A 26,701-nucleotide genomic window follows, 5' to 3' on the forward strand; every position below is an offset into this window, starting at 1 on the left:
TTCTATATGCCAACAATGAATAATGTAAAAAGGAAATAAAGAAATCCGCCATTTACAATAGCCATACATAAAATTAAATACCTGGAAATTAACCAAATAAATGAGAGATCACTATAATGAAAACTGTAAAACACTAATGAATGAAGTTGAAGAAGACAATAAAAAATGAAAAATTATTCTATGTTCATGGACTGGAATAATCAATATTGTTAAAATGCCTATATGACCCAAAGTAATCTACAGATTTAGTGCAATCCCTATCGAAATACCAATTACATTCTTAACAGAAACAGGAAAAAAAATTCTAAAATTTGTATGGAACCACAGATAACCCAGAATAGCCAAAACTGTCCTAAGCAAAAAGAACAAAACTGGAGAAATCATGTTACCTGATTTCAAATTATACTACAGGGCAAACAAACCCAAACAGCATGGTACTGGCATAAAAACAGACACATAGACCAATGGAACAGAATAGAGAACCCAGAAACAAATCTACCCACCCACAGTGAACCCATTTTTGACAAAGGTGCCAAGAACATACACTGGGGAAAAGACAGTCCCTTCAATAAATGATGCTGGGAAAACTGGATATCCATTTGCAGAAGAATGAAACTAGATACCTCTTTCTTGACATATACAAAAATAAAATAAAAGTGACTTAAAGATTTGATTCTAAGACTTCAAACTATGAAACTACTACAAGAAAATACTGGGAGAAATCTCCGGGACATGAGTCTGGACAAAAATTTCTTCAGCAATATTCAACAAGCACAGACAATCAAAGCAAATATAGACAAAGGGATTACATCAAGTTAAAAAGCTTCTGCACAGCAAAGCATACAATCAACAATGTGAAAAGACAATGCACAAAATGGGAGAGAATATTTGCAAACTATCCATCTGACAAGGGGTTTATAACCAGAATACATAAGGAGCTCAAACAATTCTATAGGAAAAAAACCTAACAATCTGATCAAAAAATGGGCAAAAGATTTGATTAGACATGTCTCAAAAGAAGACATACAAATGGCAAAAGAGCATATGAAAAGGTGCTCAATATCGTTGATCATCAGAGGAATGCAAATAAAAAATGCAATTATATATCATTCACCCCAGTTAAAATGGCTTATATTCAAAAGACAGGCAATAACAAATGCTGGTGAGGATATACAGGAAAGGGAACCCTTGTATACCATTGCTGGGAATATAAATTAGAACAACCACTATGGAGAACAGTTTGGAGGTTCCTCATAAAACTAAAAGTTGAGCTAGCACATGATACAGCAATCCATGGCTGGGTGTATACCTAAAAGAAAGGAAATCAGTATATGGAAGGGATATCTACATTCCTATCTTAGTTGCAGCACTGTTTACAGTAGCTAAGATATGGAAGCAACCTAAATACCCATCACCAGATGAATGGATACAGAAAATGTGGCACATATACACAATGGAGTACTATTCAGCCATAAAAAGAATGAGATCCAGTCATTTGCAACAACAGGGATGCAACTGGAGATCATTATGTTAAGTGAAATAAGCAGGCATAGAAAGACGAACATCACATTTTCATTTATTTGTGGGATCTAAAAATTAACACAATTGAACTCGTGAACATAGAGAGCGGAAGGATGTGACCAGAACTGGGAAAAATAGTGATAGGATGGAGGGGAGGTGGGGATGATTAATGGGTCAAAAAAATGGAAGAATGAATGGGACCTACTATTTGATAGCACAACAGGGTAACTATAGCCAATAGTAACTTGATTGTATATTTTAAAATAACTTAGAGTGTGGCTGGATTGTTGATAACTGAATGAATAAATGTTTGAAGGGATAGATAGTCCATTCTCTGTGATGTGCTTATTTCACATTACATGCCTGTATCAAAGCATCTCAGGTACCCTGTAAGTATACATACCTACTATGCACCCACAACAATTAAAAACTAAAATTAAAAAAAGCAATACGACTAGGGGAAAATATATACTGTTACCCACAGGATGGCTCATCTTGTCTACCAGATTACTGATACTTTGTACCAAAGTGGATTTTTTCCTAGTGGGAATTTACATAAGATATAAATATCTTCACACTCTGTCCATTCTAAAAGCTATAGTTCTATTCCTATTTCCAAGAAATCCTTGGAGAATATTCTTCTCTTTTTTTCCCAATATGACCGGAAACTTAGATAGCAGCCAATTCATTAGCTGCCCCTAATCAATCACTGTAGATGCATTAATCAGGCCATCTCTCCTTCCCTAGGAAGTGAACTATCAAAAGGTTTTTTCTTTACCACGGTGTTCAAGGGTTTTTATGGAGCACAGATGTATGCAGTAGCAGTCTCCTTCCAGCCAGTACCAGTATATCTTGGAAATCTAACAGTAAACCAGCCTCAAATTTTTTGTTACTCCATTAACTGATCATGGGAAACTCCCCGTGAGGTCATATGAGTAGCTGAGGGAGAGGCAGTGAAGCAGCAGGAGCAAGTACCACGGGACTCTGAGCCATCTGTTCATACAGTTTATTTGTGCCTTTCAAAACCTATGTGGCCAAGCATAATATATACCATTTTCACTTCACAATGGAATGCTGCTATGCACATCCAATTTTATGGTTCAGTGGATCAGATCACCCACAATAATTCATGATGTACAATACAAGTTGTATAGTTGTGGTGTCCCATGAACAGGTGTTCATTCTACAAACTCCCAATAACAAGGCAGGGCTGCATTTCAAATAGAGAATAGTTATTGGGAGAAGATATGGCTTTATTTCAGAACCTTAAAAATCTGTGCTGTTATCCTTTTGTGATGGCTCTCCAGAAGTTCTATGCAACTTCTCTGTTTATCACAATACTTCCAATACCATTGGATCTACTAGACCATAAAGCACAAGTGACTGGCAATATGAACATTAGCTCAGAATTAAAGCTGAGTCTTTTTTTTTGGTTTCAGTGCTGAGCCTTGTTGGTAAACCAGCAAATGAATCAAAGCAGATTTTCAAATGTGGTTTTTATTCCAAATGTGAGGCACACAAAGCTTGTGTCTCTTTGTTTGTGTCAGAGATGCAAGGTACAGCAATGTATCTCATGCTTTAAAGTAAATGGTCCTACATACCCTCATTGAATCACTGAAATAATACTGTCCACAGCTAAACTTTAACCTGTATAAGAATGTGTTGAAAGATGCTTAAACAATTCATAACATATATGATATCTTATTAAACATTTGAATTCAATTTGAAACCTCATCTATGGGGCACAATCCTAGTGCACCTAGAGTTCTTACTATTTCCCGTTTACTAGGTCATATTAGTATACTGTCATCCATGTAATGAGTGAGCACAATGCTCTGTAAGATATCCAGATGATCAGCATCTCTCTAGACTATGTTATGACAGAGAATGGTACCTTTGACATAGCGTTAAGGCAAGCTGCTTTTCCCTGTCATTCAGGCAAATTTCTTTTAATTATTCTCATAGGGATGGGAACAAAAAGCATTTTTTTCCAGGTCAATAACTGGATAATGGACACCAAGGCCCTTGTTTATCTGCTAGTATAAAGACATCATATCTAGAACTGGAGCTGTGATTGGCATTACCATCAGACTGCATTTGAGATAACAGTCCTTATTCATAACATACCTGGCTTATTCATGGGTCAAATACAGAGAAAAAATAGGAGAGGGATCATCACATCTGCATTTTTTCATTATCTAATTTTGGTACTTAAATCTGTTATTTTCTTCAAGGAATGAATCATTGACATCTTAGAAAGCAGAAAGGGAGACAGAGACCGTTTCAGAGACTTCTACTTGACCCTTCGTAACATAAAATCTCCACACTGGTTGGGGAAACCCACGTGGCTTTCTGCCAGTTATTACCACCCTAACGGCTACAAGTGGAAACATACCCATAGGATTGGTCTGTGGCACACTGAACCACAATAAGACTGACTTGAATCACAGTTCCATTGATCACTTAAGTGCTCAAACTGAAGTGGTTTTCCAGATCTCTAGAGATTAATATGAATTTAAGATTCAATATCTTATAAGTCCTGGAAGTTCTGATTACTACCCTTTGCCCATTGTATAGTCACTCTGGGACATGACCACAGGTCCCTCTGGGGAAGGCCGGAGAGAAGAGTCATGGGATTTACCTGAGGCCAATATAGGTGGGAATGTGTTTTTTTTTTTTTTTCTTTATCTGAATTTCATAGATATTGACAGATAAAGATATAGAGATATAGACATATATGTGTGTGTATCTTGATGCTGAAAAACTATGAACAGATAACAGTGGATATCAGTTTACCCCACATCTGTTTGTCACTCTCTTCCCATATTGATTGTTTTGCAAAGTGTAAATCTCATCATTACAGAGTGAGATCTATCAAGCTGCCTTGTCTGGTTCACCTGCTATAGGATGCGTTTTAGTGACTTGGGTTTTGGAAATCATATGTCCCTGTTTATGACATTGATTTTGGCTGAATTACACAGGGAAAGACATACACAATGGGCCATCCGCTTTTCTCATGCTGATTGTGGCAGTAAGAGCGTATCCTGAAACTGGCAGCTGGTGTGGCAGTTCCTAATTCAGCACTGTCTGAACTATGGCAGAAATTATGTACTTCTGTCACTAGGAGCTGTGGCAGTTCTGTGGCAGCCTATTGACTTAGTGCTTCCTGATTGTGGTAATTGCTGTCACCCCTTTGGAGGACTTGTGCTACAGTATGGATGGCTAACAATCATCCCAAGAGGCTCAGTCAAGAGTTTGTTTGTTTCTTCAGTCCTCCCAAGCGTACAGTGACTTATCTATATATCCCTAAATAATTTCCTTTCAACTTAAATTAGAGCTGATTCTGCTGACTAGAAGTAGCAACACTAAACCATAAATTAGTTGTTTTTCCATCTCTCTGTACTCATTTGTCTAGGGGCTGAATGTGATACAACAGTGATTTTGCTTGCCACATGATCTAAAGCCATGTTAGACTGCCTTAATATTTGCACATTGTATTTGAATTGATTATCATACCTTTGTGACACACTTTTAAGACAGCATTAATACAACGAAGGATATCCATGCAACAACTACCACATTGAACTCAAGACATGGTGTTTGAAGAACATCTGGGAAAGTGAAGAGATTTAGCCTAAGTAGAATTAGGATAGATTTGAGCATTGTTGTGGAATACATGCACCTCATATTTCGTGCTCTGATGAACAAAGAAAAATATTTGGAATTCAGTAAGCTATGAATTCAGTAGGCTATGAGTCAGTAAAGGACAGGTACATTTTAAAATTCATTTTCTATCTAATCATAGTGTTTTATGTAAGACTTGAATATCATAGGCCTTCAAAAATATGCTAATTGAATTAATAAGGGGGTAGATTTTGAATTTAATATAAAAAGAAATCTTTCAATAATTTTAATGGCTGATTGAGACAGTTCTTGCCAAAGAATTGTTCCTGTCACAATATAGTTTCAAGCAGAGGCATAATAATTATTTATTAGGATATTGGAGAGTAGATGCCAACACTTGATAAGAGGTATATTAGATGAGGAATACTTACCTAGAAACCAGAAAGCCAACTCCTTGACTCCCCACTCCAGCACTACAGGGGACAACTGAAATGGAATGAAGAAAAGTCTTGTAATGAACAAACCCTACGTCTCATCACTTTGGTATCCTATTCACAATCCAGACTATGAGTATTTATGATTAGCGTTCCTCATCTGTTTCAGTCTTTCTACTGATGGATATGTCCTACAATCTCATACAGCTTCACAATGATTCTCTAAATCTGTCACAGAATCCTTTCCATTTATTTGACTAAAATGAAATAATTTTCTATAAAAACAAAACTTTTTAATGCTTAGCACCATCTGCTCAGTTTCCCAAATGAGAATTCTAGGAATCCTTGACTCCTCACATCCTTTACACACACATTAATCACAAAGTCCCTCCTAAATATATCCATATACCACTCACATCCCTCTAAATATCTAAAAACAGCACTAGTTCAATTAACCATCATTTTTCATTTAAATTGTAGGGAAAAAAAAACATTAAAGGGATTTCTTTATAACTAGTATTGGCTTAAATCCAGGAAAATCTCTTTAAATTGTAAATCATTATGCCACTGCACTCCTTCAGTAATCATTCAGTATCTATTTAAACCTGCAAATTTTACATTGTTAATATTTTGATTCCCTTGTTTTCCTGGTAAGGAAGTTTTAAAACAAATACTTTTAAAATATCTTTATTGAGGTATAGTTGATATATAATAAACTGCACATATTTAATGTGTATAATTTGGTATGTTTGACATGTATATGTCTGTGAAACCATCTCAAAAATCAATATTGTATTCAACATATATATCATACCCAATAATTTCTTCATGCCTCTTTAGGATCCGAAACTCACAATGTATCTCTGCTCTCACCATTCACCCCACACCATGGCATGACAATGATAGATTTATTTTATGCCATTCTAGATTAATTTTAATTCTCTCAAATTTTACATGAATGGGATTATATACTGTGCTACTTTGATAAAACATAAATATTTTGGGATGCATATATCCTATTGTATATAACAATATTTTATTCCTTTTCATTTCTGGGTGATAGTCCATTGTATGAATTTACTATAACTTTTCCATTCCTCTGTTTTTGACCATTTGAGTTGTTACAAATTTGGCTATTACAAATAAAATTGCTACCAATATTCATATACAAGTCTTGATATGGTCATATGCTTTCAATTATCTTGGGTAAATACTTCAAAATGAAATAGCTCGATTTTATGGTGACAGTATATTTAACTTTATGAGAAACTGCTCCATTTTTTAAAGTGGTAGTATTATTTTCATTCTCAATGGCAGCATATGAGAGTTCCAATTCCTCCACATCCTCACCATCATTTCATGTGGTGATTAATTTAAAATAATTATTGAAATTGTGTGTGCTTAATCCTGCTCTAAAGAGCTTATTATAAAGCTGTTTTGTCTATCCAAAAATTGCTGAATATCTGTACACATTTTAGCATTTATTTGTCAATTTCCAGGTATAAAAACCTGCTGGAATTTTGATTAGGATTGGTATTTTTTATTTCAAATTCTGACTATTTACTGTTAGTATATAGACACAATTTATTTTTTCCAACAGTCTTTCTAAACTCACTTATTAGTCTTATTAGTTGTGGCAGACTTTTGTACATTTTGTTGGATGCCTTACACATATCGTCATGTCGTTTGCAATGAAGCCACTTTTACTTCTTTTCCATTAGATGACTTTTATATATTTTTCTTGCCTTACTACATTGGCTAGAATATATGGTTCCATGTTCAATAGAAACTTCAAGAACAGACAGTCTTTTCTTATTCCTGACATTATAATAAAACACATACAATTTCACTATAAAGTATAAATTTAGCTGTAGATTTGTAGATTGAAAAAGTTCACTGCTTGCATTAGTCCATTCTAATCCTGCTAATAAAGACATACCCAAGACTGGGTAATTTACAAAGGAAAGAGGTTTAATTGACTCAGAGTTCAGCATGGCTGGGGGTTTCAGGAAACTTACAATCATGGTGGAAGGGGAAGCAAACATGTCCTCTTCACGTGGCGGCATCAAGGAGAAGTGCCAAGCAAAAGGGTTTTAAGTAAAAGCCCCTTATAAATCCATCAGATCACATGAGAACTCACTATCACAAGAACAGTATGGGAGGAACCACCCCCATGATTCAGTTATCTCCACCTGGTCCCACCCTTGACATGTGGAGATTATTACAATTCAAGGTGAGATGTGGGTGGGAACACAGAGCCAAACCATATCATCACTATAACTCATTTATTGAAATATTTTACCAGAAATGGATGTTGGACTCTCTCAAATGCTTTTTCTGCATCTATTGAGATGATAATATGCTTTATTTATCATTTGCTAAATATGACAAATTATATTTTAAATAATGGCTTTTTAGAATATAATGCACATAACATCCACCAAATTAAATAATGCAATTCAGTGACATTTAGAAATGTTGTATATTCTGTTGATTTTGGGTGGAGAGTTCTGTAGATGTCTATTAGGTCCACTTGCTCAAGAGCTGAGTTCAAGTCCTGAATACCCTTGTTAATTTTCTGTCTGGTTGACCTGTCTAATATTGACAGTGGGGTGTTAAAGCCTCCCACTGTTATTATGTGGGAGTCTAAGTCTCTTTGTAGGTCTCTAAGAACTTGCTTTATGAATCTGGGTGCTCCTGTATTAGGCGCATATATATTTAAGATAGTTAGCTCTTCTTGTTGCATTTATCCCTTTACCATTATGTAATAACCTTTGTCTTTTTTCATCTTTGTTGGTTTAAAGTCTGTTTTATCAGAGACTAGGATTGCAACCCCGGCTTTTTTTTTTTTTTCTTTCCATTTGCTTGGTAAATATTCCTCTATTCCTTTATTTTAAGCCTATGTGTGTCTTTGCACATTACATGGGTCTCCTGAATAAGCACACCCATGGGTCTTGACACTTTACCCAATTTGCCAGTGTGTTATTTTAATTGAGGGATTTAGCCCATTTACATTTAAGGTTAATATTGTTATATGTGAATTTGATCCTGTCATTATGATGCTAGCTGGTTATTTTCCCCTTTAATTCAGATGGTTTCCTCAGAGTGTCAATGTCCTTTACAATTTGGTATGTTTTTGCAGTGGCTGTTACTGGTTTTTCCTTTCCGTGTTTAGTGCTTCCTTCAGGAGCTCTTATAAGGCAAGCCCAGTAGTGATAAAATCTCTCAACATGTGCTTGTCTGTAAAGGATTTTCTTTCTCCTTTACTTATGAAGCTTTGTTTGGCTGGATATAAAATTCTGGGTTGAAAATTCTTTTCTCTAAGAATGTTGAGGTCAGGCGCAGTGGCTCATGCCTGTAATCCCAGCGCTTTGGAAGGCCAAGGTCGGTGGATCAGCTGAGGTCAGGCGTTCGAGATCAGCCTGACCAACATGGAGAAATCCTGTCTCTACTAAAATTACAAAAAATTAGCTGGACATGGTGGTACATACCTGTAATCCCAGCTACTTGGGAGGCTGAGGCAGGAGAATTGTTTGAACCTGGGAGGTGGAGGTTGTGGTGAGCTGAGATCACACCATTGTACTCCAGCCTCAGCAACAAGAGCAGAATTCTGTCTCAAAAAAAAAAAAAAAAAAAAAAAAAAGGCGTTGAATATTGGCCCCCCACTCTCTTCTGACTTGTAGGGTTTCTGCAGAGACATTCTTCTCAGTACCACATCATACTTATTCTAAAATTGACCACATAATTGGAATTAAAACACTCCTCAGTAAATGCAAAAGAACAGAAATCATAACAAACAGTCTCTCAGACCACAGTGCAATCAAATTAGAACTCAGGATTAAGAAACTCACTCAAAACTGCACAACTACAAGGAAACTGAACAACCTGCTCCTGAATGACTACTGGGTAATAAAGAAATTAAGGCAGAAATAAATAAGTTTTTGAAACCAATGAGAACAAAGACACAATGTACCTCTGGGACCTCTGGGACATGACTAAAGCTCTGTGTAGAGGAAAATTTATAGCACTAAATGCCCACAGTAGAAAGCAGGGAAAATCTAAAATTGAAACCCTAACATCACAAGTAAAAGAACTAGAGAAGCAAGAGCAAACAAATTCAAAAGCTAGCAGAAGGCAAGAAATAACTAAGATCAGAGCAAAACCGCAGGAGATAGAGACACACACACACAAAAACCCTTCAAAAATCCAATGAATCCAGGAGGTTTTTTGAAAAGGTCAACAAAATAGATAGACTGCTAGCCAGACTCATGAAGAAAAGAGAGAAGAATCAAATAAACACAGTAAAAAATGATAAAGGGGATATTACCACTGATCCCACAGAAATACAAACTACCATCAGGGAATACTATAAACACCTCTATGCAAATAAACTAGAAAATCTAGAAGAAATTCATAAATTCCTAGACACATACACCCTCCCAAGAATAAACCAAAAAGAAGTTGAATTCCTGAATAGACCAATAAGTTCTGAATTTGAGGCAGTAATTAATAGTCTACCAACCAAAAAAAGCCCAGGACCAGACGGATTCATAGCCGAATTCTACCAGAGATACAAAGAGCAGCTGGTACCATTCCTTCTGAAACTATTCCAAACTATTCCAAACAATACAAAAAGAGGGACCCCCCCCCAACTCATTTTATGAGGCCAGCACTATCCTGATACCAAAACCTGGCAGAGACACAACAAAAAAAGAAAATTTTAGGCCAGATCTCTGATGAATATCGATGCAAAAATCCTCAATAAAATACTGGCAAACTGAATCCAATAGCACATCAAAAACCTTACCCACCATTATCAAGTTGGCTTTATCCCTGGGATGCAAGGCTGGTTGAATATAGGTAAATCAATAAATGTAATCCATCACATAAACAGAACCAATGACAAAAACCACATGATTATCTCAATAAATGCAGAAAAAGCCTTTGATAAAATTCAACATCCCTTCATGCTAAAAACCGTTAATAAACAAGGTATTGATAGAACGTATCTCAAAATAATAAGAGCTATTTATAACAAACACACAGCCAATATCATACTGAATGGACAAAACCTGGAAGCATTCCCTTTGAAAACTGGCACAAGCCAAGGATGCCCTCTCTCACCACTCCTATTCAACATAGTACTCGAAGTTCTGTCCAGGGCAATCAGACAAGAGAAAGAAATAAAGGGTATTCAAAATAGGAAGAGAGGAAGTCAAATTGTCTCTGTATGCAGATGACATGATTGTACATTTAGAAAACCCGATTGTCTCAGCCCAAAATCTCCATAAGCTGATAAGCAACTTCAGCAAAGTCTCAGGATAAAAAATAAATGTGCAAAAATTACAAGCATTCCTATACAGCAATAATAGACAAACAGCCAAATCATTAGTGAACTCCCATTCACAATTGCTACAAAGATAATTGAATATCTAGGAATATAACTTACAAGGGATGTGAAGGATCTCTTCAAGGAGAACTACAAACCACTGCTCTAGGAAATAAGAGAGGACACAAACAAAGGGAAAATGATTCCATGTTCATGGATAGGAAGAATTGATATTGTGAAAATGGCCATACTGCCCAAAATAATTCATAGATTCATTCTGTATCACTTGTTGAAAACAGTATTCTTTCCTAGTGCATTGTCTTGGTTTCCTAGTGGAAAACCAATTTACTATAGATATATAAAGTTTATTTTATTTCTGGCCTCTCAATTATCTTCCATTAATCTGTATGTCTGTTCTTTCACCAGTATTGAATCATTTTGATTACTGTGACTTTGTAGTGTGTTTTGAAATTGGAAATAATGAGTGCTCTAAAATCACTTCGTTTCCAAAATTATCTGGGCTAGTCTGGATCCCTTGAATTTGATATAAATTTTAAGATCATGTTATGAATTTCTTCAAAAGAACAAGGGCCGGGCGCGGTGGCTCAAGCCTGTAATCCCAGCACTTTGGGAGGCTGAGACAGGTGGATCACGAGGTCAGGAGATCGAGACCATCCTGGCGAACACCGTGAAACCCCGTCTCTACTAAAAAATACAAAAAACTAGCCGGGCGAGGTGGCGGGCGCCTGTAGTCCCAGCTACTCGGGAGGCTGAGGCAGGAGAATGGCGTAAACCTGGGAGGCGGAGCTTGCAGTGAGCTGAGATCCGGCCACTGCACTCCAGCCCGGGCTACAGAGCGAGACTCTGTCTCAAAAAAAAAAAAAAAAAAAAAAAAAAAAAAGAACAAGATGAGATTTTATAGAATTTTATTGAATCTATACATCAACCTGGGGAATATTAACCTTGTTAATAGTAAGTCTTCTGATCTATGGACATGGAATGCCAATTTATTTAGGTCTTCTTTAATTTACTTGAACAATGTTTTATAGTTTTATAAAACATAAAACTATATAATTATTGTTTTATGTAAGCTTTGCACTTCCATATTTAAACTTATACCTAGGTATTTTATTATTTTTAGGTCATTATAAATACAATTTTTTTCATGGTTTGAAATTTTTTTATTTTCTGAAATGAAACCATTGTACATTGTACAAACTGTATCTACTAATGGAATAAATAAGTGAAAAAATATACTGCTGTACAACATACCAAAAAAAAAAAAAAATCTTGAGAGGGGGAAAAAGTTAGGTAACGGTGAAAAAAGGTCTTTATGCCCTGAGACTCTAACCAAGTCCTCAGCGACAATGAACATTCCAAACCATGACACCTTTTGCTGATGGGAGGTCACCACCCTAGAGGAATCGGTCCACAGCCTTCCAGGTTGTGGGTGTTAAGTGCCAGCACTTTGTGGAATGAGTAGCCGCAGCTTCTCTGACTTCAAGTTTTGGGGGGAACTAGGTTTGCCCTGGGAGTCCTTGAGACCAAGGAAGCCCTTGATGTCCGAGGAAGGCTTTTGCTCGGGATCCCCAGCCTCTGGCTGGAAGCTGAAAGGTCTTAGATTCTGTGGTAGCGGGAGGGCAAGGGGTCCCTGATTTGCTCTTAATTAATATTTGGACTCCTCAGAACTTAAATCTTTTCCTAAGCTTTCTTTACTACACTGGAGTTCTGACTCCCTTTGAGTTATGTATTAGTAGGGGGATGGGGGTTGCGGGTTTTGTTGTTTTGGGGAGCTAATTGGTGCGTATTCAGGTACCACGTTTGACGTGTGGGTCTTTCTCCCGACCCTCACGGGAAATGTCTGCTGGATTCCATTTTCTAAGAGTTTCTGAGGGTGACGCTCTTAAAATTTTTTTAAGGGAGCCTATTATTCCGCACTCCAAGGAGAATCAAAACGTTGTTTTTAAATTTTTCATATAGTTGCAAATTTCCAAAATTGTTTCTGCTTTTGATTTGTAAGTTTATTGCATTATGATTACAGAAAATACTTTTGGAGATTCAATCGTTTTAGATATGATTTGGCTTGTTGTTTTGCCTACAATATAGACTATACTGAATGTTCTGTGTTCACTTTCAAATAATGTGTCCTGCTGCCCTGTATTAGATTGTTTTATAAATAATATTTTTATTTTTATATATTTTAAATAAAGAGAAGAAAAAAGAACCAGTTATAATTAGAGGGTATATTATATTAACATTTATCATTTCTAGTTCTTTCATTTGTTCCTGTGGATTTGAGTTATCACCAGGTGTCATTGCCCTATGGTAACTGAGGTTTACTCTCAATCCATCTCTTTTGCGGTATTTTGTCAAATACCTTACATTTCTATATTATAAGTACAACAACACAATTACATACACATTGTTTCATTTGGCTGCTTATTAAATCATATCAGGGAAGAAAGAAAAATAAGTTGGCATTTATTCTGATTATTATAATTACAAAATTACCTGTATTAGTGCTCTCTCTTTTTTTATGTGGATTCAAATTATAGTTGGAAGTCACTTGCTTACAGTCTGAAGATTCCCTTTTAATCTTTTCTATAAAGTGAACAGGCTATCGATAATTCTTTCAGTTTTTGTTTATCTGTGAAGTTATTTATTTCACCTTAAGTTTTGAAATACAGTCTTGCTGAATATAAAATTCTTGTTTGATGGACTTAAGAGGGAGAATAGAAAAAAAGTTTATAAAACAGATTCTTGACTGACATTCTTTTTTCTTTCAAAACTTTGAATGTAAGTCAATGAGTGCTAATATGTACTCACTTTTTAAAAACTTATTCATTAGGAAACATTTATAAGTGTGTGAGACAGAAAGAGCTATCAAGAGAATCCAAAAACATGAAGGGAGAATGAGGAATGAGGGAAGGAAGGGGAAAGAGAGAAATATAATCAGAGAGAGAGATAGCAAAAGAAAATATCTATTTGCTACTGAGTATTGACTGCTAAACTAATTACTGACGGAACTCTTACCTTTGGTCTCAGAGTACCTGAGGAAGCACATGTAGTTTTGGTTTAAAATTATACAATGTTCTCCACTAGTTTAAAGATGAGATTCAAGCCTTGTATATGCCTTAAAAGGATGTGTATTATATAGTCCCTTTTTTTTTTCTTCAGACTGTGCTCTGCTTCTCTTCTCCTCAGTAAAGGGTACACTTGAGTCTCCCTAATGAAATACATTTTTCACATAACAATTCTTTACTTCGAACATTCTTAGAATATTCTGTTGGTGTTTTGATGTTTTCTATTTACCCCACTGCTCACAGCTTTAAAAAATTTTCTTTGGAAAACTGTCCCTTACCACTCTCTACTCACAAGACTGATTTATATGTCCCCAGTATATGTCATCACAATTGTTGCATCCTGTGAGTTGTTGGATTTTCCTTATGATATTAAGAACTGTATTAGTCCATTTATACTACTATAAATAAATACCTGAGACTGGGTAATTTATAAAGAAAAGAGGTTTAATAGGCTCACAGTCCCACAGGCTTAACAGGAAATGTAGTAGTCCATTTTCATGCTGCTGATAAAGATAGACCCAAGACTGGGCAATTTACAAAAGAAAGAGGTTTAATTGGACTTAACAGTTCCTCATGGCTAGGGAAGCCTTCACTATCATGATGGAAGGCAAGGAGGAGCAAGTCAAGTCTTGCACTTATGGAGGCAGGCAAAGAGAGGGTGAGAGCCAAGCAAAAGGAGTTTCTAACTGTACAACTGTCAGATCATATGAGACTTACTCATTACCATGAGAAGAATATGGGGGAAACCACTGCCATGATTCAAAGATCTCCCACCAGGTCCTTCCCGCAACAATGGGAATTATGGGAGTCAGTTCAAGATGAGATTTGGGTGAGGACACAGAGTCAAACCATATCAAGAAGCATGGCAGCATCTGCTTCTGGGGAGGCTCCAGGGAGGTTTTATTGATGACAGAAGGCAAAGCGCAAGCAGGCTTATCTTAATATGGCAAGAGGTGGACCAAGGTGAGGGGAAGTGCCACACACTTTAAAACAACCAGATCTTGTGAGAGCTTTATCACAAGAACAGCACTAGGAGGATAGCGTTAAACCATTAGAAACTGCCCCCATGATCCAATCACCACCCATCAGTCCCCACCTCTAACACTGGGGATTATAATTGAACATGAGATCTGGGGAGGTACACAGATCCAAACCATATTATTTAGCCCATGGCGCCTCCTAAATCTCATGTTCTTCTCATATTTTGAAATACAGTTATGCCTTCTCAATAACCCCCAAAGTCTTAATTCATTCCAACATTAACTCAAAAGTCCAAAGTTCAAATTCTCATCTGAGACAAGGCAAGTTCCTTCTACCTATGAGTCTGTAAAATAAAAGAGAAGTAAGCTATTCCCAAGGTACAATGGGAGTACAGGCATTGGGTAAATACTTCATCCCAAATAGGAGAATCCAACAAAAGAAAGAAGCTACAGGCCTCATGCAAGTCCAAAATCCAGCAGGACAGTCATTAAATCCTAAAGATCTCAAACAATCACCTTTGACTCCATGTCCCACATCCAGGACACACTGGTGTGAGGAGTGGTCTGCCAAGGGCAACTCTGCCCCATGACTTTCCTGGCTTCAGCCCATGCAGTTACTCTCAAAGAGTGGCTTTAAGTGCTTGCATTTTTCCAAAGGCAAGGTGCAAACTGCTGGTGGATCTACCATTCTAGCGTCTGGAAGAGGGTGGCCCTCTTCCCACAGCTCCACTAGGCAGTGCCCCAGTGGGGAATCTGTGTGGGGGCTCCAACTTCACATTTCCCCTCTGCACTGTCCTAGTAGAGGTTTTCCAGGAGGACTCTGTCCCTGAAGCAGGTTTTGCTTGGACATTCAGGCTTTTCCATACATCCTCTGAGTTCTAGGTGGAGGTTCTCAAACATTAACAATTGCATTCTCTGTGCCCACCAGCTTAACACCACGTGAAAGTTGCCAAGACTTATGGCTTACACTGTCTGAAGCAGTGGCCTGAGCTATGTCTGGAACCCATTGAGTCATGGCTGGAGCTGGAGCAACTGGGATGCGGGGAGCAATGTCCCAAGGCTGTGCAGAGCAGCCGACTCCTGGTTCCAGTCCATGAAACCATGCCTCTGGGTCTGTGATGGGAAAGACTGTCAGGACATTTCTAGAATGCCTTTGCGGCTTCCTCATTATCTCGGCTATTAACATTTGGCTCCTCTTTAGTTATGCAAAATTCTGCAGCTTGCTTGAACTGCTTGAAATCTTCCACTGAATTTTTTTTTTCCTTTTTTCACATGGCCACAAGACCAGGCTGCAAATTTTTCAAAATTTTACACTTTCCTTCCTTCTTAAATATAAGTTTGAGTTTTAGCTCATTTCTTTGCTCATGCATATGAGTAGGTTGTTAGAAGTAGCCAGGTCACATATTGAATTCTTTGCTACTTAGATATTTTTTTCTACCAGAAACCCTAAATCATCACTTTCAAGTTCAAATTTCTACAGATCCCTAGAGCAGGGACATACCACAGCCAGGCTCCCAAGCCAGGCTCTTTGTTAAGCATAGCAAAAGTTAACTTTATTCCAGTTTCAAATAAGTTCCTCATCTCCATCTATGATCTCCTCAGATTGAACTTCACTGTCCATATGACTATCATAATTTTGGTCACAACCATTCAAAAAGTCTCTAGGAAGTTCCAAGTTTTCCCTCATCTTCCTGTCTTCCTATGACCCCTCCACACTCTTCCAACCTCTGCACATTAGCCAGTTCCAAAGTGCTTCCACATTTTCAGATATTTTTATAGCAATGTCTCACTCCTCAGTACCAATTTTCTGTATTAGTCCATTCTCACACTACTATAAAGAAATCACTGTGACTGGATAATTTATAAAGAAAAGAGGTAATTGGCTCATGGTTCCACAGGCTTTATAGGAAGCTGGGCAGCATCTGCTTCTAGGGAGACCTCAGGGAACTTTTACTTGTGGCAGAAGGCAAAGCACAAGTAGGTATCTTACGTGGCAGGAGCAAGACCAAGAGGCAGGGAGGTGCTACACACTTTTAAACAACCATATCTCATGATAACTATCACAAGAGCAACACCAGGGGATGCTGTTAAACCATAAGAAACTGCCCATTGATCCAGTCACCTCCCACCAGTCCCCGGCTCCAACACTGGGGATTACAATTAAACATCAGATTGGGGCAGGGACACAGATTCAGACTATATTAAGCACCATATAATATTGTGTGCTACCTGGTTATTAATTGGTTTCATTTCCTATATTGTGGAATCTAAAAGGGGAGCACTTTCCTTATCTTCATCATTGAATAATAATTGGCCCAGAACAGTCCTTAAAAATACGTATTTATTCATTTAAATTTGCTTCTTCTTATATTCATATCATATTATATGATATTCTAAGACTCAACAAATATCTCAATATTTGCATTGTTATGATCATATTGCATCATCACTCAATTCATATCCTAATTAAATTAGGTAAAATAAAGTGAAGGTTTACCAACAGAAAATCTATCTTTCAAAAAAGACACCTAACTGGTTAAAAGAAAGAAATAGCTCTTGTTATTTTAATTAGTTTGTCTTCTCCAGACAGCAAGGTGATCTATTAGAATACAAAGTGAGGATTTTAATGAAACAGGCATTTCCCAAGGATTCTCCTCTTTGGCACATATTTATAGGGTTAATCAGTGTTCCATAAAACTACATGTTTCTAAGGCTTCACCATTGCTTTCCCCCAAGAGGTTTGTAACACTAATGAGTATTGATGACATCAATATATGATTCACAAAGAAGTTGGTAATTTAAGCTCTAAATCTAGAGAGAAGAAGCCAATGTAATTAGAATAAAGGAAAATTAACTTCCCAATGCCTTTGTAGTTTTAGTGTGGTGTTGTTTGCTTCTGAGTAAGCCTCATTTTTATACATCCATAATTCTCAGTTGCCATTATTCAGAAAGTAATGAAAGTATAAAGCCAATATTATGAATGGAGGGTTAGAAAATCAGAAAGTACTGTGTGTCTTCAGGTGTATCTAATATATTCATCTGGACTTAATTGCAGTATTGCAAACATATATTTAACCCAAATTCCCAAACCTCAAAGACCTCATGCTATCTCCAATATTCTCTATTAAAAATGTCCCTTAAGAGATCATCTATAATTTATATTTTTTAAGGCTAACAGGCTGATGGCAGGGTTTGTTTTAAATTTGTGGGCATGGGGTATTTTCTACCATTTAAAAATTATAAACATAGCCTTAATAAACTAAAAGTAAAGTTTTAATAAAGAAAAATCCAGGCATCAGCCAACACATAAATATTATTTTGGGGGAGAGGATATATAGACAGGGTGAATGAAGTATTGATTGAGCTTTCTTGGTACCCCTGAAGCCACTTCTCAGAGTAGTTATGTGTCTCTAACACATATAAAACTGGCTTTTCTGAAATGAGCACATGCATGGTAACTTCTCAATACTGAACTTCAGGTATATTTGTTTTGGTCAAAATGACTGAGTTCTGACATCTGGAAAATAACAGCAGTATTGCTGGATCCTGGATACTTACAAACTATTTTTATTATGATATTTCTGGTAACACACACTGCATGCATATTCATGGCTTTGAAATGCTTCCTATTTCTATAGATTCATTCCTCATTTGCAGGTGTGATTATGGATTCATGAATGCAGCTAATCACTTCTAATATGTACAGTAATCCTACCATTGAATTGAAATTTTCCTTGATTTTTTGATGAAGCTATGGCCCTGAAGGAAGCTCACTGAATTATATAATCCAGAACAGCCTTCAGGAATAGTGAGCGCTGTACATAAAAGCCAGTTTATTTTGCGTATACTCCTGGTTACACTTAATAAGGACTTTAGGAGACTCTTACTTATACTCCCACTGCCCCACTCTAGTCCAACCCCCATGTGTCATATGTGAGTGCCCACACCAACACTCTAACATCTCCTATATGTTAGGAAAAGAAGATAGGACCATAAGCCCACAGCTCCTGTTCATTTGAGAAAGAATAGAATGTTTTATCTTCCCAGTATAAATAAAATTGTTAACTGTTTCCACAAACTGAAATCAAAGCCACTGCAGCATATGTGTAAAATCATGATCTCAACTGATGTTCCAGCAATTTCTAAATTTTAACAAGAAAAAAATTAGAAATTTACCTTTCTTCTCATTTGTGACCAATGTGAATATAGGGGTGACATACCGAGAATGTTTTCCCCTTTATCCATGTTGCACAATAGAATCCTTGAAATATTAGAAACGTTCAGAAAGAAAAGTACCCCAACAACATAGACATTGGTCTTCTAATGTAAAAAGAAAATGAGATAATTTTCTGTGATTTTGTGACTTTCAGTGGATGCATGATTTTAGAGACCTTGCTTCTCATGTTAGGTGCTGGGCAGAACCTGAACCACACTGCTGTCAAAGGAATCTCAGCCACTTCAGACTCCCAGCTCATTAAAAGTGACTTGAGGGAAGAGACATCAACCTGCATAATTAAATGGCCCTACTCATGGCTTCCCCCAGGTGCAGTTTCCAGTCACCTCACCTGCTTTTTCTGGGCAACTCCACTTAGTCTCTTATATGCTGGCTCCTTTTTTGACAAGTCACTTGACCAAACCACACTTGCCCATGCTTTTTCCCTACAACTATGTCTCTTAGATTCCTGCATCCACTCAGTTCTTTGTACTTCTTTCTAATTTCAGTCTTACTAGATCCCATGTCATGCCAGACATGATACGTCCAACATAAAATCCTGGATAGAGATGATAGGAAGGTGAAATGCATAAATTTACTCCTTTTTCCCCTCCATATTCTCATGGGTTATGACACAATTGTTGATTTTGTCAGTTCGAGTATTAATTCTCTTATTTTTTCTCAAGTTTGTATACATAGAAAAGTCCAAACATTTTTGTTACTTTTGTTTTTGTTGGTTTGTTTTTGTTACTTTATTTAGAGGCAGGTAAACTGGAATCACAAAGGTTAGTAACTGCCTCACAGCCACGCAGCTAGTAAATGATGGAGCCAAGATTTGACTCCAGAGATTGGATATTAAATCACTTTACACTCAATACATTTTTGTTTAACTAAGTTCAACTGTGCTAGTCAAAGGGTGTCAGTCACTAAGAAATAGACTGGATGCTACTCACAAAGCGTGAGTAAGCAGGGAGACAGCAGAGCCAAATTCTTTCAGCAAGTAGTCAGGTCCCAGTCACCAGGTAGGAATCACAAATTAGAATTGCTGCTCTTGGGATTGGATGCTGGAATACTGAAGATGACTCCTATTCAGTAGGAATGATGAATCAAGAATATTAGTAAAATGACTCAAATACAAATAAATAAGGTGAATTTTAAGTTTCCAAAATACCAATGAAGTAAAGGCTACACTAGCAGCAAGGACTGCTTTGTGATGCCTCCTGCAGGTTTGGAACAGATCTCTCTGTGGCCTTTGTCTCAGATTAGGATTTGTCATAGAAATTTGTCAGAATGAGTTTGTTTTTTGTGCGCTCAGAAGGGTTGAAAATTTTATTAACACTATTTCATAGACTGTATGGAGATTTACTATAAGTCATACCAGACCTGCTAGGGCTCCTTTGAGGCAACAACAATGGCAATGGCAGTCTCTAATTCACCTTTATATCATTCAGAACTTTGTTCATGAGTACTTTGGAATGATTGTAAGCTTGACTAAATCCTTGAAAGTCTGTAGTTGTAAACTACTTGGCACATTTACATTTTACATCACAGGCTGTCCTTTTTCCCCCCTTATTTTTTGTTTTTGAGAACTGAGAATCCTATAGTGTTTATTATTATAATAACCAACTTACAGAATACAGATGAAGAAACTTAGCTCCATCTCATACCTTTAATAAAGGTAGATTTCCCTTTCAGCTAAGAATGTGGACTTCCAAGACCGTTGACTTAAGTGCACATCACTCCTCCACATTAGTGGCCATTAATATAATTTTGGGAAAGCTGTTTAAGCTTTGTGTCTCCACGTTTCCACAATTGTAGACTAGGAGGTATTAAAAGTATCTATTTCATGGGGTTGTTTTGAGGATTAAATGGGTAGATATGAGGTACTAAGTGCCTAGCACAGAGGAGGAGCTCAGTATGTATTATCTATTATAACAATAGTCGCAAAAATAAATTATCACTTGCTTATTTCTTCCCATCTTTATATGCAAAGATACAACATGTATAAAAGTTATATAAATGAAGGATAAAATACAAAGAATTGTATATTTTCCAAAGAGAAAGTAACTTGTATCTCTCATAATCATTCATAACTCTCATAGTTTATTAGGACTGAATATGATAAAAACACATTGAAATGCAAAAATTGTATCCATTGAGGAAGCAGATGAGGACTTAGTTACCTTTCTCATCTATATAAAGGATGAAACAGTCACTGGGTTAAATATCTTTCTTCAGTTTGTTACTATAAACCTTTAGAAGAACCTCCACTAAAGTGGCACTGTGGACAATATACAACTTTCACAGGATTTTATGGCTTTCAGTGTAGGGGAAAATTACCGTTTAATAAATAGCCGTATCTTCCCAAAGAAAAGAAAAATAAGGTCACCACCTAAGTGCTGAAACTCAGAGTAATTTCTTAAGAAAAAATGTATAAAAAAATACATGTGCTTCCCATTTCTCATCCACATTTTCCAAAGACTAATTGTGCAAATCATGTAAAATATGATTAATGTCCAAAATGTTTGTGGATAATTTATTCTATTCTTCTAATGTTAAAAAGTTTTGACTAACTTTGTTGTTTCTTTCCTCAAACAAATAAATAAATTCCGGGTTCTAGAAAAGATGTACAAAAACAAAAAACAACAAATAAGTGCATAGCAATATAAAGAAATGAGAAAACGAGCCAGGAAAAAACAAAAGTTCAAATGCACATTGTAAAATCAATTTATAAAATAGGAAATCTATATCTATGCATAAAACTGAAAATCTTTTATTCAACTCTTTTAAAAAAATACCTGAAACCCTTCCTACATGGCTCTTTTGGTTAAGCAGATGATGGCTCCCAAACCCTGTGGAGCCTGTGAATAATTTACCTTACACGGCAACAGGGAGTTTGTAGATGTAGCTAATTTAAGGCTCCTGAGATTACTCTGGACAATCTGGGTGAGCTCAGAATAATTGCAGGAGTCCTTATAGGAAGCAGGAGAATAAGAGTCAGAGAAGGGGATGTGGGACAGTGGAGGCAGAGGTCAGAATGATGTAACTACTGAAATGAGGCCAGGAGCAAAGGAATGCAAGCATCCCCAAGAAGCTGGGAAAATAGATTATCTCTTATCATTTCCAGAATAAAACACAGTTCTGCTGACATCTTGATCTTAGCCCAGTGTGACTTCAGGCCTCTGTAATTATAATAAAATAAATGTGGCCGGGCGCGGTGGCTCAAGCCTGTAATCCCAGCACTTTGGGAGGCCGAGACGGGCGGATCACAAGGCCAAGAGATCGAGAGACGATCCCGGCTAACACGGTGAAACCCCGTCTCTACTAAAAAATACAAAAAAACTAGCCGGGCGAGGTGGCGGGCGCCTGTAGTCCCAGCTACTCGGGAGGCTGAGGCAGGAGAACGGCGTAAACCCGGGAGGCGGAGCTTGCAGTGAGCTGAGATCCGGCCACTGCACTCCAGCCTGGGTGACAGAGCAAGACTCCGTCTCAAAAAAAAAAATAAAAAAATAAAAATAAAATAAAATAAAATAAAATAAATGTGTGTTTTCTAAGCTACCAAGTCAGTGGTAATATCTTCCAGCTTTAAGAGAAAACTAGTATGTTCTTTGATGGCATGATTCATGTTTATTGGGACCAGATGATTTGAAGGGACAAGATATACACATGTAGGATGATGAGGTAAACTGAATATCATGAGGTAAACTGAGTATTTAGTTTAGCTTTTTTTTTTCCCTCCAAATTGCAGGGTGCAAACAAAACATATCTGCAGTGGTCAGAAAAAAGGCAAATTATTTCTGGATGCAATCAGTAAAATTTGGAGGTAGATAAAAATGCAATGTAGATATAAAAACTGAATCCCTGCTGTATTGGTGAGTTCTGTAGAATTAATGTTAACATTATAAAATTAGTTCCAAAATTTAATAAAAGCCTGAACTTAATGATGTTAAACATTAGTCACTGATCATAATGTTGATATTTTAACAAAAATTCTAATAATTGAATCCTTCTCTTTTGTACCAATAAGTATGTAATCTGTTGTCATTGCCTATTTGTGTTACTTTAGCCACATATTGTAATTAAATATGCCAGAAATAATCTTCACCATAACATTAATACTATTTCTCCTAATCCTCAATCCAAATGACAACTTAAAACTTTGCCTTTATTTCAAATAAGATCGTAAGCAAATTTCCAAAACTTCTATTTACTTACCAGTATCTCAGGAAGAATCTCTTCGAGTCAAGTGGGATGGTTTATTGAACATAAAATCTCTTTGAAAAAATGAATCTTTAACTTGCAGTGAAACTGAAACGCACACATACATATTTGGCAGCAAATTGATTCACAGTCAGATGAGATCAATGAGGATGCTTGACAAATTAAACTGGATCATCAATTTGAGTCATTGCATGATTTTTTAATGGATAGATTTGCTCAGTTTATGGCTTGTTGACTTGCAGATAGTATGCCATGAGAGTCCACTGATAAAAATGATGGTTTGAGCAATGAAGGCATATTTGATGAATGAGAAAAAAAGGGAAAAGTAAGTGTGCCTATGTACAAGAGGAAAATATACAGAAATTAGAGGTGTGTATTTATGAATGCTCAGATACTGGCTATAAGTTGAGGCTTCAAGTGTTATCTAAAAAGCCTTTTGGACTGATACCTAACACATTTTCTATGACAGTTAGTTACCATTAGATCAGAGTGACAGAAAATCTGTCTACTTGCCACCCTCTCCTTTCCAGAGAACTGAACTAGGAACTTTGCATACTTTGATGAGTTATTTTGCTTTCTTATGTCTCTGTCATGGAAGTGTAATTTGAGATATATTTTCAGTTTTCAGGCCACTGTGTAAGTGTCAGAAACTGAGAGAAAGTTGAAAATAACCTACTCATTTCCTCTATCTTTGGATGAAGATAACAATAATTTGTTTCACACTCCTTGAAGATGTATGTGATAGTATCTAACAATGATACAGATGTGGGTCAAACAGGGATACTTCCACGCCCACAGATTCTGAAGTAAGCTTAGTCTTTACTCACTCTCTGACAGGAAATCTCATTAAACTCATCATTTAGACTACAATTTTGAATTTTCAGCCATTTATCCATAGCAATAGGTGCTGTCTGTAGTAAATTACTTGATGTTATTGAAACCCTCATCCGTTCACACACTACTATAGAAATAAAATACTGTATAAAGCTGAATGACCCTAGTGGACATTTAAAAACACCTAAAATCATGCACCTAAGACACACACACACACAAAATAACAAATGAGTTTTATAATCCTAAACCTTCTTTTCATCCAGTTTTTTAGGTTTCACTGATAAACTGTGTTCATATTGCCCATTACGTTTGTCCCTGAGCACTTCAAAAAAAGTATTAAATTAGTAAATACTGTTATTTAGTAGTATAGGCAGCATCACTGTGGATCAGAAATTCAAGCTGTTAAAATGTAGAATATCTGGAGTTTCGGTACAAATTGACCTGTGCATTGCAGATCTCCATGCTCCAAATCTTCGTACAGTTTATGTAACTAATCATTAGGATAACTTGGTTTTTTAATGACTCTTCATGTACAGTTGTAGATTTTTAATTTCAAAATTTTAGAAATATTTAACATATGTGAAGAAAGTCCTTTACACTAAACTACTTTGGTCTTGGTATTTTATATTTTAATATCCTGAAGTGTTATGACCAGTATAATAGACATAAAGTTAATAATTTATTTTCATAATATTCATCATGTTTTTATTTACTCTAATATACTCATGAAAAAAATGGTAGGAAAATGTATCCTTTTCCTGTAGATATATAATGGATATAATTTTACACATAAGCACAAGAGCCCAAAATAAGGATTCAAGTTCAAGATTCTCTGAATTCATTACATTGTTGAGGTAAACACGTTGATGTAGCTCATTAAAAAGAAAGTAGAGTGGATCATTAAAATCTTTCCAAAATTTACCCATTTATAGACAAATCCATCTGTACTGACAGTCATTCAGCTACGTGTTTTTCCATAAACATGTGTAAATGTAGCAAGATTTAAATTGTTTCTCTACAATGAAAACACAATTTGGTTCTAGTTTCCTGATTGTATATTATACTCTTTCTGAAAATTTGTGTTTGATCCTTTGGGTGGTAATTGGCATTCATCTCTCTCATGCTATTTTATCATGTGCTTTTCTCCTTGTACATTGAATTTGGCTATGAAAATATAATATTCTTAAAATCAAATATTCATATTTTGGGGATGATAAATTTGAAGGCATATTAATTTGTATTTAATATGTATCTCTTGTAGCTAGACCTAATCGTTATTTTTGCCACCTCAAGAGTTAGCACAAGATGCTTCCCAAAATTTGACAAAAGTGAAGACATTATGGTTATTACAGGTATTTAAAGAAGAGTATAATGACATAAAGGAGGTGCTCTCTAAGTTAAAGAAAAGAAATAAAATGGAATAGAATCTTTAATGGGTATTATGATATTCCCAGAAGACTATTTTCTCCTTGCCCAGGTGGCAAACCTCAGCAATGTGAATCTTCCAGATTTTGCATGTAGATTAAGATCAGTGAGTTGAAAAACAAAACATACATATATGTTTTTTTGTGTGTGTGTGTGTGTATGTATCTGACTGCTTTGAAGACAGAAACCTATAAAATCCAGTAGTAACATATTGTAAATAAAAAGTCGAATTATAAAAAATACAAATTATAAATAACACATTTTGAAATGAAATAAAATTTTTAAAAGGCTGTACTGCTCTAATGTATGTAAAAATGAGAAGACAATGGACAATATTAACTGGTTAAATAATGAAGACACAATGGTAGCAAAAATACAAATTATGATGGGGAACTGCTTAATTTACAGTAATAGATTACCAGCAATCTAGAAAACAATTATAAAGCAAAACATGAGTGAAACTTAAACCGCACATATAAAAAAGTTTGCAGGTGATTAAAATTAAAAGTGTCCCTCTCTTCAATAAACAACTTCATATTATATTTTAGAGTTGAATTATGCTATACAGGAGTTCCTGTAATCAGCTATAAGCTTCTAAAAGCAAATTCTGAGTATAACATCATTTTATATTATTTCAAGCACCCAGACTATTGCCTTGCAGAGCAAGAGACATAAGATAAAATTATTGGTTGAATGGGTGAATGAAAGAATGAAGTCACATAGAAATGTTTTCAGTCACTCTTGATTCTCTAAATCAAGAAATTCACATAAAACACTACTCTCTAGTTCACAACTATCTTGTAAACAGATTTTCAAATTACACATAATGGACCTGGAATGGCTAAAAAGCATGAATTCTAACCAGTTAGATAACATAATGACTAAGAGTATGGGCTCTCGAGACAGACAAACTTAATTTGAATTCACTACCTGAAAGTTATAGAAATTAATTAATATATATGTCCTCTCTGATTTTCAGTTTTTCTGTTGGTAAAATAAAAATAAATATGATAAAAATAATTTCAAGACCACTATAA

The 26,701-nt window shown here is 36.1% G+C and overlaps 1 long non-coding RNA gene across 6 annotated transcripts in view; it reads right to left on the bottom strand.

Moving 5' to 3' along the window:
* LOC107127201 (uncharacterized) overlaps positions 1-26,701 on the bottom strand; it is a 513,156-nt gene that overhangs the window by 333,240 nt on the left and 153,215 nt on the right. Inside the window, exon 2 of one of the 6 annotated variants that reach the window (XR_012418769.1) lies at positions 8,735-9,189. The exons of the other annotated variants lie outside the window; for them this stretch is intronic. This is a non-coding gene — a long non-coding RNA (uncharacterized lncRNA). Of the gene's footprint in view, positions 1-8,734; positions 9,190-26,701 lie in introns of those variants that run through there. 6 annotated transcript variants of the gene reach the window in all.

This window comes from Macaca fascicularis, chromosome 1 (assembly GCF_037993035.2).
Source record: "Macaca fascicularis isolate 582-1 chromosome 1, T2T-MFA8v1.1".
NCBI classification, from domain to species: Eukaryota; Metazoa; Chordata; class Mammalia; order Primates; family Cercopithecidae; genus Macaca; species Macaca fascicularis.